Source organism: Diprion similis, chromosome 12 (assembly GCF_021155765.1).
Source record: "Diprion similis isolate iyDipSimi1 chromosome 12, iyDipSimi1.1, whole genome shotgun sequence".
In the NCBI taxonomy this organism is placed as follows: Eukaryota; Metazoa; Arthropoda; class Insecta; order Hymenoptera; family Diprionidae; genus Diprion; species Diprion similis.
The window spans coordinates 4,685,424-4,701,315 of NC_060116.1; the positions used below are offsets into that span (position 1 = coordinate 4,685,424).

The following is a 15,892-nucleotide window of genomic DNA, read 5'->3' on the forward strand; positions in this document are numbered from 1 at the left end:
GAAAAAATATTCCTAACTCACTGCCAGGATCAGTCTTGATTAGACTGCTTGTGGTCGTCGTGTAAAAATAACGATCGTTATATTTTATAAAATTAAACGTTATTATTTTTACTCACATGTATGTCCTTGAAGTCCATTTACAACATCTTGGTGCCGGTGTTCCTTGGATCCACATTTATCACATCACTGTCCATCGGATCACGATTGCAACTGTGATAAAAAACGGTACGATTTTCATTAACGAAAACGAAGTAAAAAAAATTGTAAAACACTGTTACAGGGTCAAGTGTTTTAGAGGGTGGGGAAATATTTTTTTTTCGTTTGATTTTTCAGCAACAGCTGTTACAGATACGAGAAGATTCGTAAATAATCAACGATTTGGCTATTTGCAAACCTTCCCGCAAAGTCAACTCAAAAATAAATTGTGCAAGGGTAAACAAAACTCCCTCCTTAAAGAGGAATTCAAGCTTCCTAATAACGCATATAATAGTTTGAGTGGATGCTTTTTCTTTGTCTATTCCCGGCTTGAATCGGTCTGAGATAAGGGCTTTTCGCGTTTCTGAGTAGGAATGAAAACTTTGTGCACCCCACGAAGTACGAACCCCTGCTCCCCCTGGGCTTTGAGACCACTTGAAAAAGTGAACTGGATATTATGAAACTTAAGAATTTTAGCCACTTGGTAGCATTATAAAAGTAGAGGGGGGGGGCGTGCAGCGGAATTGCAAGGGAAGAGACGTCCGCGTGTACGAGGGCTTTCCGTTTCTCCCTCAGCGACTACGTTGCGTCTAGAGAGAATGCAAAGTTGGATGGCACCGCTTACGAAGTTAGAATTGACTCTACGCCGTGTCAAAGCGAGCATTGCGCATTTCTCTCTCTCTCTCTCTCTCTCTCTCTTTCACTTTCTGAATCCCTGTCGTTTTCGAGTTTGGTAAATAGTTTTAAAGGCTATATATTTCCGTGGAAATATTCGAGAAACGTGGAGCCTCGTCAGGTTTGAAAATATCAAAGTTTAGCAGTTTTTACGCCTGATTTTTCATCCTCCTTTGAGTTTTTCTTATCTCAGAAATTGTCTGCAATTTGTTTTATACGAAGTCAGAACGAGCGGAGATGGAAACTCTAGATCTCTTTCTCTTTCTCTTTCTCTTTCTCTTTCTCGGCTCGATGCGAGGGTTACGGAAGTTGAACGATTCAAAGTTGGGATTATGGTGGCAGAATCTATATATATATATACATATACTTACGCCGATTCGCCAATCGAAAGATTGTGGTAAAAATGACGTAACTTTGGTTTGGTTCGGCTTAAACTTTCCTTATCGGGTCATCGGCTGATCAGCACCGCACAGACGAACGAACGCAATACTTAATATTACTCTCTGCTTGCAAAACCTCAATTTATCCAAGTTCAACGAAAATTTTCACCATTATTCTCGTTTCTGGCGACACACAAAAGTTTTCTGATTGCTTTGCGCCCCTCGATAATTGATATATTATACCAGCCTGCCGGATGAATTAAAAAAATTTTCAACTCGTTCTCGTACTTGCTTCTTGTCAAAAGGAAATTATCACGTTCCCCTAATTAAAACGAAAAGTTGTTATTCTTTTTTAATGATCAATTGACATCTTTTTTTTTTTTTTGTTATTTTTTAGACTTACATAATTATCACTCGAGTTCGAATCAATTGCAGAGGTTGAAAAAGTGTTATTTTTTCACTACGCTGCATTTTTGCGGCCATATACGTTAGCGGTGAAATGGGAAATTTTTTTTTCAATTTGAAAAAAATTAAAGCCTCTGATGTTTTGTTTTCAAGTTCTGTATAATTGTTTTTTCGAAATCGAATAAGCCTCGTCAATTTCACCGATCAAACAGTTTTTCTCAAACTCTTGGCTTCTAGGAACTTGCAATTTCTACAAAATATCGTATCCCTTCGAGTATCCAGATGCGTTTAAAATATAAAAACGAGTTGATTTGGTCCCTTAACCCAGATACCGCCCGACGTTTTCACCCTTATACGTTTTATGGTAAAATCCTGACATTTTTGTCAGACTAAATAGAGCCATTGAGGAGTGAATTTTCAAGCTCAGATTCGAAAGGGGGGTTATGGGAAACGGATTTAGATCACGATTGGTATACAATATTGAATATCTATTGTGTGTTCGCAGAAATGAAATTCTTTGAATTTTCGAACCAAGCAAATAAAATTTGTCGAAACAATCAACGAGCGTAAAAGAAATAAACCGGAATTGTACATCACGAATATCTTTAAGCACAAAGCTCCGATCACTGCGCCTTAAATTTCCAAAACTGGTAAAAATAAAAAAGCTCCAACAAAATTAAAAATTCCAACAGCTTCCAATCGAAAATCACTCGATCATATGGAAATTCACTGAACTCTGCAGATAATCATCTGCCTTGTTTCTCCTTGGCGCTAGGATAATTCGACTGAAACGGCAACTGAATGCAGCTCTACGAGTTTTCACCGTCAAAACGTCACACCTATACATGACATATAGGTACAGTCGTCAGTACCAAGCTAACGGACACCTCGTTTGTCACACGTCCTGCTCGTCCAGGCTTGCGGGGGAAAATTTTGAGCTCCGTTTTGTCGCGGTCGCGGTTCTGTGCAGAGAAGACTAAACCTCTGTATTCTGCTCGAGGAAACCGCACCTTGTTGACCCGGAATCAGTTCTAACAAGGCACATTCGAGAGAAACAGAATACGTCGTGGGGTCCCGGCGCGGCGTCATCGCAGGGACAAACAATAACGCAGATAGAGACGTACACTCGGGTTGCGGTGCCAAGTTCAAAGTTTTTTTTTTTTTTTTTTTTTTTTACAGCGAGGATGTGTGGGATGTAGAGTCCAGTTAAAGGTGTTTGAAACTTGGAAGAAGAGTTTGGAAATCGATAACTGAATTGAATTCTGATTAATTTCATAGCAGAAACCTAGACGATTCCTTTCACATTCATGATCTGAGATAAAGATTCTGTGAATGTAGATTCGGCCAAGCAGTTGTTTCGTTGTTTATAATCAAGACTTAATTATGAAGTCTACAATCGATGCACCCTTAGATTCGTAAAAACGAGAGTAAAATCGGCATGTTTCGCACGACAATTAAATACACGAACGCTGATCAGAGAGTGATTGACCCGGTAAAACTAATGACAGGTTGATAAAAATTAATGATCAAAGGTAAATTGGAATTAATGGCTGATCCAACGAGCGCTGAAAACTCGAGTCTTAAGGTTACGAATAATAGCCGCAGACTCTGATTTCCGAGTACCTCGCGACGTCAAGCTGGGGTGAATATTTTTACAAACATCTTGATAAACCGGGACGCAAAATCGCGGTTATTGAATAACATATTTGGAGGTTTTACCCCCCCCCCCCCCCCCCCCCATGATTATCGGCCGAGCCGAACTGTCGTTTAATTAAATTTCCGAAAAATTTCCCCTCCTGCAGGAGATGATTACTTCGACTGCTATCAACAAGCGTTGAGTCAACATCACCATTTGCTTGACCCCCCCCCCCCCCCCCCTCCCATGACTGTGACTCGATCTCTTATTAAAGTCTCGATGAACTCATTCTCGACTCAATAACTTTCAGTTAGCTTTTCAGGATCGATATATGCGTTGTAGTGTGCACTAAGGTTATGTGAAAATCTTTAATTTTCAGATCATGAATCACGTTGACCACTTTATCACGTTTTGAATTGAACCTCTGACTCAAAATTTCTAAAAAAATAAAAAAAAAAACGGTAGAAAAAAATAATTAATATATATATATATATATATATATATATATATATGTTAAGGACCAGAAAATCAATCCTTTCTACTTTTTTGTCAGAAAAAAATATACATATCAAGATATTTACCGATATTTTGAGAATGGGATAAAAATGGGATCATAATTACATACCCATAAGTATTGAAAAGACATTAAATTTTCCTGTATCGGTGTATAATATATTATATAATATAAATATATTTTCATCGAAGTCTCTACATATACTGATTTAATTATAATCTAAAAATTTTACAACACACTCCGAAAAGTCTACGTTTAAAAAAAAAAAAAAACAATTATTTATTTATAATCCGCTTCGCAATTATAGATAGGAAATACACGCGTTTATTTGGCTCTGCTTTAAAATTTATTTCACATTCGGAAAGATCAGACTCTTCTCCAGAGATAGAAAAAAAAAGTAGTGTATTACGTTGTACGTTTCATCATACGGCCAGGAAGTGCTGATAATTCGAAGACAAAGGTTTCAAAGCGGATTAGGAAAAAGATTTCCGTCGATGTTTTGCTGCTGGCAAAAGCTGTCGACGAGAGTTTTACCCGCGCGCATGTCCATCACACAGATAGGACACTTTTCTCGCGACAGATTTTCGCCCCTTTTCTCACCCCCGGCGACTCTTGAGACGCGGGGCCCGCTGACCCCCGGGACAAAGGGTCAAAGGCACGTCAGGTGTGCGTCAAATATCGACGGTGTAAAAGGATCTCCAGCACAACGACGACGAGAAGTATAAGCTCGACGAAGAATTGGGACACTAGACCACGGGATCGCTGGCATGGAACGAATTAATCTTTCAGCGAAGTTAGTCGCCATGAAAATATAGTTCAAGATGACGATAAAAAAAATTCTTTCAAAGTTTGAGCTCTTAATATTAATATCAAGAGGTGCCTATTTGCGATTTTTCAGTTTCCGTTTAAATAGCACAAGAAAACTTCTTTCTATTTTGCAATTTTATTATCCAACAACGGATTGGTTTATCTTAAAGAACAATGCATATTTTTCTAAGAAATTTAACGAACTACAAAAAAGATCTCTTTAATTTTTTTCGTAAATCTACCGGTTCAAAAGTTATTTAAAGTTAGAAAATTAATTATGTCAAATTTCCCGATTTTCTTTATTTTCACTATGAAATAATGGTTGAAAAATGAAAAAAATATAATATTCATTAAATTTCATGTTAAAATCTTTAATGAAACATCGAAATTCCTCCGACACTTCCAATTACTGAACAAGAAATAAGTTTTCAATGCAAACCATTGTGCAAAATTAATATTCTTGTCAACTTTTGAACCAGTAGATAAACGAAAAAATCGCAAGAAATCTTTTTTGTAGATCGTTCATTGTCCTACAAAAATATATATTGTTCTTTACGATACGTCGATCCGTTATTGAGTAAAAAATATTCCCCCAAAAAAAAAAAACCACTTCCTTTGTTTTTTAAACGGGAAATGGAAAATCGCGAATAGGCACCCCTTAATATTAATATTAGGAGCTCAAACTATCACAGAATTTCTTTTTTCGCCATCTTGTACGTTATTTTCACCGTGACTAACGAAAAAAAATGGTCTTTTTTTTTTGCCCATCTACCCTAATGTATACATTAGGGTGGCGCAAAAAAACCGACTATTTTTTTTTTTTGAGTCTCGTGTGACAAAATGTTAGTTTTTGATGTTTTAAGGGCCCACTCCAAAGGACAGCTCAAAAAAAAATTTTAAGAGGTGGCTCAAAATTTTTTAAAATGTCAAAAATCGTCAAGCAATTAAATTAAAAAAATTGTATTTTCAGTATTTTGTTTGATTTTTAATTCACGTCGTGGTGTATTGTTATCGATTCTTTCTTACTAAATTAAAGAAAAATAATTTATGAAATTTTAATATGAATATTAAAAGGTCGCTCGAAAAGATCTAAAGAAATGCACCGAAAAAATTGAAAATAAATTATTAGCGACCTTTCAAAATTCAAATTTTGAACTGAAACTTTCGGAGACTTATTTTTTTGTTTATAAAATTATACCGTAACGAGAAAAAAAAAATCGATTTTTGACGATATCTGGCGTTTTAAAAAATGTGGAGCGACCTCTAAAAATTTTTTTTTTTCCAACTATCCTTTGGAGTAGGCTCTTAAAACATCAAAAACTAACATTTTGTCACACGAGACTCAAAAAAATAGTCGGTTTTCCTGCGCCACCCTAATATATATATTATATATATATATATATATGTATGTATGTATAATGTGTATGTATATACCAAGCGGGAATGAAAATTGGCGCAGACGTCGTTCGTTCACCTGGGCTCCGGTATCAGGCAGCCGCCCGGGTTATAATACCCCTGGAATAGGATGATTTATTACTTAATATCAGCCGTCTGCCATATACTCGTCAAAGAATTTCCAATTGAAAGTTTCTGACGTTAAAGGATCCATTGACGAGAGACCCTGAACTCCGAGATTGTACGTCGAAATAGCTATCAGGCCGAGTCGATATACGACGTAGTCTGCCTGTGTGCTCGGTTATCCCGTGGAAATTCCACCTAGGGGTGCGAGATCAGAGCTGTAAGTGCGTGTTCACATCCTGTGCGTGAGTCCGGGACGAAACGGAAAGTAAATGATGTATAAAATAAAGAATAACGAGACTTTTACACACGAAATTTTCTCTTTATCGCTGTATCGTCAACCTCCCTAACGCATGCCGGGATAATGTCACCCTTATATTTCATTCGGAGCAACCTTAGATACAAAATAAAAAAAATAAAAAAATAGAAAAGAAAAAAACTTAGCTTGTAATCGTTTCACGTGGTTCTAGAATTCTTTTATCCTATTTATATATTTGCACAATTATCGATAAATTTAAAAAAAATTTTTTTTCTTTGTACTTTTGTAAGATCGTATTAATATTTATTTTCACTAGATTTATATACGTCAGTGCACTTCCAATTTGACTGTAAAAATAGGAAGACTCGGTACTTTTATTTTGCCATTTTTTCACTACTTAATTGCTGTTGAACGTATTTATTTGATGGGAATACTCAAATCGGGTACTTGAATAAAACTTGTTTTTTGTTTTGACTTCGAGTTCTTTGAAAAGTCAATTGTTTCTTCTTTTTTTCTTTTGACAAAACTATGAGGTGTCGTTAACAAAACAACTATTTTATAGCGTAAAATCGAAAATTTTATTGCAAAGCAAGAAGTGTATTCAAAACAATACACACAAAACAAAAACAGTTAAATATTATAGAGCTGATTGTTAGAAAAAAAAAAAAAAACTAATCAAGAAATGTCGTAACAATTTTGTTCTGAAAAAAAAAAAGATTGTTTTACTTAAACAAATATATTTTTTTTCGGGTGAAGAAGAAAATCCATTGTTACTTCAATTTAATCCTGCCCAATATGGCGATAAAAAATTATTTTCAGTGACAAGACGTTTGTTAAACTATCGATTCTACTCTCCTTAGTATGTGTTACACATTTTGTGACAGCAAAGTTTCTGTCAGGATCCCATCGTGTCCTCGTTAATGGTATTTTCATGTGACAAAGTTTAGTAACCGTACAAGTTTAAAGGCTGGCAATACATATTACATAAAATACTGTAATATAATTTTCTATCGACAACGACATATTAATATTCTGGTGAAATGGAATTAAATAATTCGTAAACAAGTTTAACTTTGTTAAATCAAGTGTGGAATTTTTTCCCAGAACAAGTAGGAGAGGGTGGCGCAAAGCGGGCCCCTTAATAAAATAATACCTGAAATCAGAATAAACTGTTTACTTTTCACATGAACGATTAAATTAAATTATTATCTAGCATTCTCTAGAAAAAGTAATCATAAATTGAAATTCAGAAAATTATTTGACTTTTACGAATTGAGAGTAAAGCACAACGTTGAAACATTTCGGGTTACGAGCTGTGCAATTACTCAAGTAAATGACATCCGAATAATTCATATTTAATAAAAAGTTCAGGGGGTTAATTTCATCCTTCGTTATTTAAAAAATTTCAGGCAGCCCCAAATTTGCCCCAAATTTTTTGGGATACAAAAATTTTAAGGTGCCCACTTTCCCTCACCCTCCCCTAAGTAACAGGTATACTGCAAAATCAAGCACCCGAAAGGTGGTGGAGATGTTTTCTGGTTTGTTAACTTGCAAACGCTAAAACCAGCGAGCGGACGAGTTTTGTATTTTGCAAATACAACGTGAAGTAGCCCGAGTTTGCAGAATTATTCGCCACGTAATAATCGTAGGTTACGTGGGTGTTTATTTCACTCTCCGGTAATTTTCACCTGGACAAATCGCAGGGTTCGTATCATGGCGTATTTTGCGAAACTCGGAATACCTTCTGGGAAAATTAATTAGCATTAACGCGTCAACGAGGCGTTCAAAAATTTTTGTCGTATACGAATTAGCCCGGCGTCGGAAATAAAGGTAAAGTCGACAAGGTAAAGGGAAGAAGAAAAAACAAAACACAAAAGGAAAAGAAAAAAAAAAAAAAAAGAACCGTGACAGAACTCAAGTCCCTGAATAAAAAATAAACTCTGAGAATTGGCGCTCGCTTTCGTAGCAATTACACATTAGATCTCTCTCTCTCTCTCTCTCTCTCTCTCTCTCTGCAGTATTTCTACGAAACAGATATTTAATATCAATTTTTTTTTCTGTTTCCAGAGGTGTGATGAAAAAAAAAAAAAAAAAAAAAAAAAAACGAAAGAAGAAATCTCCCTGCAGAAAGAAAAAATGGTCTACGTTAAGAATTACGATGTCATGATTGTTCTTACATGCGATAGAAAATATTTCTCCGTCGTAATCTGATTTCTGAATAATACGAAAGACTCGTAAATAAGTCGTTGATCGTTTATGATAAAAAAAAAAAAAAAAAAGAAAAGTATAATAATATGGAAGCCGTGAGAAGTCGAAACTCAATAATTCACGGGAGTGATGACGATAGTTCATTGGTTGTTCAATGTGATAAATAATGTTGAATTTGTTACATAGACAAAGGACGACATAACGACATCAGTGTTTTCCCCATTTGTCGGAGGTATAAAAAAAAACTCTTAACGAACTCCGTAAAGATTCGAAGGGTGCAGAAAAACCGACTAATAATATCCGTGGTGTATGAGTGCCCAGAGGGGTGGAGATGTGGAGATGGATTCTGGATCCTGTCCGAGGTTCTTACAGGCTGGTTTTTTCCGCTGGACCAGAGTACGCGTCGAGAAGACGAGCCAAGGCGTCGAAAGAAAGTGACAATATCCTGGGGAGGTAAAAGGCGATAATTTTTTACCACGAAACGACCCGCCGATAATAACGGCGAAAGAAGAGAGAGAGAGAGAGAGAGAAAGAGAAAGAGAAAGAGAGAGGGCATTTTCCAATTTTCTCGCGAATATGAGGCCGCGGATACAAGTCTGCGAGGCGAGGCGAGGCGGCCTCTGGAATCAAGAATGCGTCGGACGTGCTCTTGATACTGATTGAGCCGGGTCTGGCGGAGGAACAGGAACGGAATGATAACGTTGGGCGAGATCTGAGCGAGATGTGCCGCAGAAGCTCCGCGGTGCCGCCGAATCGAGATGAGGGAGGGAGAGCTTTCACGGAGAAGGCGACCCTGTAGGTACGATACAAAACCCCTTTGAGGAGGCCAAAGGACACGTGCTACTGCTGGGATGGGTTGAATCCTAGAATCCTGCGTCGGTACTTAGCGCCGTTAGTACATAAGTAATTTCACGGATTGGGGACTTCGAATATCCTGATCGAGGATCCGTGTTCTGGCAAAGCTTTCGAACTTCCCGCAAACGCTGTTTGATCAATGATTGGTTTTTGGTACTTCAGGTACAAGGATATTCGACCTTTGAAAGAATCCTTATTCTTTTTGCATTATTTATTTATTATTTTAAATGTTTGTTTATTTTTTTTCCATAAGAATTTACGGTACTATGTGTAATCGCTTAATAATTTTCGAAATGAAAATTTATAACGAAGACTGTAATAACTGCGGGAGAAAGATTTTTTTCAAATTTCAAGGGTTGAACTCGTAATATATTTTCTAGTTTTTTTACACCAAATGTAAATCGTTGCGTCTGGTTTCAGAGGATTTTTGTTATAGTTTGGCTGAAGAAGACGAAGCTTTTACACGATTTACGATGAATTTATTCAAGTAATTTTTATTACTTTTTACAATTTCGCCGAATACATCGTAAGAATGCTGATTCACACAGAAGATTTCATATTATTTTTCTGTAAGTTCAAAGACTTTGCGATAATGCAACATTGAAATATAGTTTCATCGCACATTTCTTTGATTTATATTATTATACTCGTTTTAGAAGGTTTTAGATCTTTTATCATGAAATTGATCCCACCGAGTTTTCCAAGATCTTTTGCGTCACTTTTGAAGCTAAGGATTATGAAAAAATTTCACGTAACTTCTAATAAAGTTGTGAAAAATATTAATCCGTGGTTTCCAGAGAACTTGGGCAACTTTAAATATCATCTCGGATTGAAAATACGATTTATATACATATAATCTAATTTCTTACGTCTCAGAAAACTTCAGAGACTCTTTATACGTTAAATAATCCAACCAAAGTTTGCCAAAACTCGCAAAATATTAAAAAGTCCGAGACTCCTGGAATTATTTCCTTAGATTTCAGGTACTCGATGAGATTGCCAAAGACGTGTATGTATAAAATACAGTAGTGCTAAAAAGCATTTTAAAAATGACAGTAATTGGGTTAATAACAATAATATAAAATAGAAATATCAATAATTTTTTTATTGAAATAAATTCTATATTCTACGTAATTGTAGAAAATTAACTCTCGTTCGGTAGAAAACAAATTTAAAATAAAGAAAAATTATGTATCGAAATATCAATGAATTTCATATTGTAAAAATATTTTTGAGCACTGCTGTATTTCTAAGAATTGAAGAAATAATATGACGGTCAAATAAATGTACGTGTCCGAAAGGAATCGAGTTGAGTAGTCCAGTCAAAATAGGTCTGACTTCAAAGTATTCGACTCGTGGTTGCATTTTGGTTGATAAGGGTTTTCGACGTTTATTGCATTTTCCTCAAAAACTGCTGTCGATACTTGAAAAATGACTTGTCGGAAACGGAGTCGGATCATCAAATTAAGAAAAAGGAAATTAAACTTATCGACGTCATCTGGGGATTTGTTTGTGCAATAATTTCTTTTTTCTTAATTTGATAATCCGACTCCGTTCCCGACACATGAGAACACAATTCGATATAGAATTTTCCGCTCTACACAATGATCAAATCATTTTTCATCTAACAATAGCAGTTTTTGAGCGAAATCCAAGAAAACGTCAAATTTGGCTGTTTCCTCAAAACTCCAGCTATGCAGCTAAAAAATGACTTCAGATACGAGTTCCCGAGGGTCGAAAACCCCTAAAATCCAAAATCCAGCAACGCTTCGAGTATTTTGAATTCAGATCAATTTTGACTGGACTATGAGGTCCCATTCGTACGTAAAACGTTCAGCGTTATATATAGTTTGATACTTATAACTGTCGGATATATCCGAGGTATCGCATTAAACTCTGAATTCAAACCGTATCCATATTCATCAGCGTAAAAAAAAAATCGAAGTGGTTATATGGGCGAAGAATGGTGACTAAATTCTATCGCGAATCGCTCGCGTGTTCGAGTCGGTGTATAAATGTCTCATAGGGCCGTTAACGTTCCGCGAGAGATCCTGACGTGCGATAACTGCACGCTTGACGTACTACGTGCTACTATGTAATTCCACGTTTGAAGGAGAGACGGAGGAGAAATAAATGCGACCGTCACTCTTGACGCCCTTGAACATCCCTTGAAATGGTCTTGCGGTAAAAACCGTTCCATTTCTCATGGATGTGAGCCAACCGAATGTTCGATACTTCCATTGTGTCTGTTGAACTGCTTGTAGCTTTATTAACATTCTAGTACCACTTGCAGCTATGACTTTAATGGTGATGCTGGGAATGCTGAATTTGTTGGAATGAATTGAAAGTGAAATTGATGTATGACCTCCGGCAGTCTAGTTTGAAATATGAAAATCTCGGACTTTGTAAAGCCTGAAAATGTCAAACTCAAGATTTTGTTGTTAAGGAGATTAGATGGCTGAACTGTATTCTTTTTATTGACTTTATTACGAGCTGATGGTCGTTTATGTATCATTTATTAATCAAATGATTATATTTGTAAGCTGGGAAGACCTTTTTGAAAATACGCAGATAAAAAATACCAAAATTATAAAAGAAAGCTTCGATATCGTCTATTCATTTGATATTGCGTGAAAATGGATAGAAATATTGTAAATTCGTGCGACTTTGCATTACTAATTTTAGTCGGAAGATCATTTTCTACAGCTTCGCTGGAACACGGTTTCTTTATCATATTGACGTCGTTAAATATTCAACTTTACAACATCACACCAAATGAAAATATTGAATTTACTTCTGAAAAAGAAAGAAAATCTGTTTTAGTGAATGTCTAAAAAATATTCTTTGGAATAAAATGATTCATCACGTAGAGTAAAGTTGAAAAAATTTTCAACGATTTCAAAGAAATTCAAACCGACTGTTAACAATTCTAGCATTCCTTATTCACGTATTTTTTTATAAATTTCCAGTCAATCAGCCTTCATAACCTGATTAGTATTTTGCTCATTTCAGAACGCGACAATTTTTTCCATCGAGCATTTCAGTCACACAAGTTCGGGACCGTTTTCTGCACCTATTGTTCTCTGAGAAATTTTTCTTTTTCATCAAATCCAGCAGCAAGAGCTTTCTGTGCCTGAATAAATCCTCCCTCTCGCTTGAATTCCTCAATTCTATAATTCTGCGACATAATCGTAAAATATACCTTTTCTTTCCTGAGACTATTTTTCAATTCTCGAATAGAGGCGCCTGCAGAGAATGGAGAAGTAAAATGAATCGTTTGAACGGTTTCCATCCTCCACAAGTAGGTCCATACCAACCTATAAACTGGATATCCAAGACAAGGAGAATGCGGTTCGGATAATCACACTTCTCCCTCTTTTTCTTTCCACTTTCGTTCATCGTCGCGAATAGTAAAAAAGAGTAAAAAAAAGTCAACCTGCCAGCCTGCATCTGGCTTCTCGCGACCTTTTGCTGGCTTAATCTCGACAATTAGTCAAACGTAAGGCGGTGAGAAAGACGGTGAGAAACTGGACGGAATCGTCGCTCGTCGTGGGTAAAAAAAATGGAAAATCAAACGCGCGGTGAAGACTTCCGGTCGTGAACAAGCCGGTGGTTTAAGCACGCGCGACTTGTAGAACATCAACAGCAGCGGCGACGGATCAGGGGGAGTAAACGTTGAAAGGAGGGAACACGGTTCGCTGCCTTTCGAGAGGGTTGTTCCGGAGATCGACCCGAGCTTGAAAGCCGTACGACTTCCTTGAGATCGGTACCGTCGCGTCCCGTCGGGTCCTTCGCCACCCTTCCTCCAGGTCCCTCGACGTTCCTTGGCGCCCTCGCGCCTTCGTTTTCGCCTTTGGCAACTCGAGGGCGATAATTTCGGGTCCCGAGCCGAGAACCGACCCCAGAGAACGGCCAGTTTTCAGATCGTCCTGCCTCAGAAGCTGCCTTGGAAAAGCTCCAAGTGTCGCTTGCTCTGCTGAGCACGAGAAGGCGAGTGTGTGACACGTGTTTACATGCTTTCACAAGCTTCGACGGTATTTCATACGGCGAAATATTTTGAGCATTATTGTGTTGAGCCGGCATTCTCGATGAATCGGTTCAAAGATGAAGTTCAATCTCTTTCGCGACGATGGTTGTTTAATGTGACACGAAAGTAGTATTGCAAGGTATGATATACCAGCTGGACAGGCATTGCCAGTTTGATTTTCATATGTACCCGGAATTTAATTGTCAACGTTGGCTTTTCAGCTGGAACCGTATAACTGTCGTTTCGAGAAATGATAGCGGTGAGTCGCGGCGAAGTCAAAGGCGGCCCAAGAGCTTGATATTAAATTATGATGAATTATATTCCATCGCAAAATGCCGTTGAAGTACAAAGCAAGTCTTTTTCCGAGACGAAATTTGTCTTTGGAAGTAGGCAGACAAAGCCGACCGCGATGTATAACGAGACGGGTTAGCCCCTCGCAGGGCAATTCCAAAGTGAGTACTAAAGTCCCCTGGAATACCTGAACAGAAAGTTCCATGGTTAGCTGACAGTTCCTTCAGTTGACAATGTCCTTCAACTGCACGTCGTCTCATGTTCTCGTTAGGTAATGACGTGAAAGTGCAGCTGCAGTGCTTCTTCGGATATTAATTCCTCTTGACTTCGCAAAGTTTGCAAAGGCCACTATCCTTTCTTCAAAAGGTTTGGTGCAAAGAAAGAAAACATAGATTCAGTAGAATTGGAGTTCTTTTAACGACGAGAGCGTAATTGTAGCGAATAATTCCAGGACTTGACTCACCACAGATTGAAATTTTCATTCCAAGTACTTCATACAACTGCTACTAGAAGACCTCCGGGTGTTCGTAAAGCGACGGTTGAATGGACGGTGGGAAGCATTGCAAAGTGGTTGGTAGAATTATTAATTATTCCCAAGCATAGCAAAGCTCGTTATATTAACACGAGTATATTTCTCACAATCAGCGTTGAATTATGGAGGCAATAATTTGCCTCTTATAGCGATGGTGTAACCATCGAACGTATTAGCTCCAATGAAACGAGCTACTTCGCTGAAAAGTACCGTTTCAACGCGTGAAACCAGCTTCTCACGTGTTGCGTTTTAAATTCTGTGAAACGTTTTTGACGTATGGAGGGAAAACGTTGAGCGAGAGAAATGAAAATAAGAGAGAACTTTGATGTCACGGTATTATGGTTGTCGTACTTAATATTACGCCGCGGCGGGGTGGAGCATGCACGGTTCTCTTATCTTAATTGTTGGCAAAACTGGGGAAAACTCCATGTATAAAGCCACGCACGCGAGCCTCATTAACCAGGTGGAAATTAAACCTGTTTTATATGTCGAACATTCATTTCTATTGTGTAGGCCCGCGTTAACCCGCGCCCTGCATTAACACCCTGAGGTTAACTAAGTGAGGATACGCCAGCGTGTGGCGTCCCAAATTGCAATACTAAAAACGTCCACGCAGTATTGAAATGCAGGTACCGTTTCGTTTTGTAAATATTTAAAGATGCTGGTTGGCAGAAATCTGACACTGTATTTACAATTTTATCGCAAGATATAGCCATGCTTTGAGTATACTGTTTTTTTCTGTCATTTTCACCTGTTTTATTGTAAGTTAACAAAAAAAATTTCTGTTGTGAAAATCTGACTAAAAAGAAAAAAATTTCAAAAGTTTACACACAAATTTTGATTTATATATATTATTTCTTTTCTGACAATCATGTTCAACTCAAAGATCACGATCCATAATACGACAATGTATCGTGCAAAGATCTTATTATTATACATTAAAAGTTTATGTTAAATTATAAGCATTTTATGAGATTGAATCAACTGAAGATAGAAAAAAAATGTATTCGCGATACTTTATGAACATAAAAAATTTATTGTAGTGGAAAACATACCTTTTTACAGTATCTTTCTTTTAACCTAATCAAACTTTTTTAGAGGTGCCATGGTGGAAAGTCGCTAAAATTTTTTTTCTGAAACATATATTTACGTTTCATCTCAAATCACATTAAAATGGTTGAGAATTCAGTGGACTCGTGGATATTGATTATGATAACAAGTGAAAGTCTTAAATCGATATCCAAAAAAGTCTTCTAACCCATCGTAGTGTGGAGTCGAACGAATCTATCAGACTTTCAATAATTTTGAAGCAATTTTAAACGAAGCTTTTATTTCTAGGATATAATATATTATATTATATATTTAAAAGAATCTCGCAGCTCACGAAATTTGTTGATAATTGTAGAATTTCTTAAATAAGAAAATAATCGTGTGCTCACAATAGTTAAATCGATTGGAGTCAGCTTCGAAAGTAGGAGTTCGTTCACACAAATTGTGTGATTTCAATACTTGAAAAATCAAAGGCGTATATATATATCGGATCAATGAGAGTAATACTTTGTTTTGAAATACAAGCTGCAGGAAGGATCC

General features: G+C 36.9%; 1 protein-coding gene across 1 annotated transcript in view; it reads right to left on the minus strand.

Annotated features, from left to right (window-relative positions):
• The window catches only part of LOC124413199 (neural cell adhesion molecule 2-like), a 221,397-nt gene that overhangs the window by 149,709 nt on the left and 55,796 nt on the right, over positions 1 to 15,892 (minus strand). The window contains exon 2 of the mRNA XM_046893630.1: positions 117 to 210. The gene's annotated coding sequence lies outside the window, so the exon portion shown is untranslated. The remainder of the gene's footprint in view (positions 1 to 116; positions 211 to 15,892) is intronic.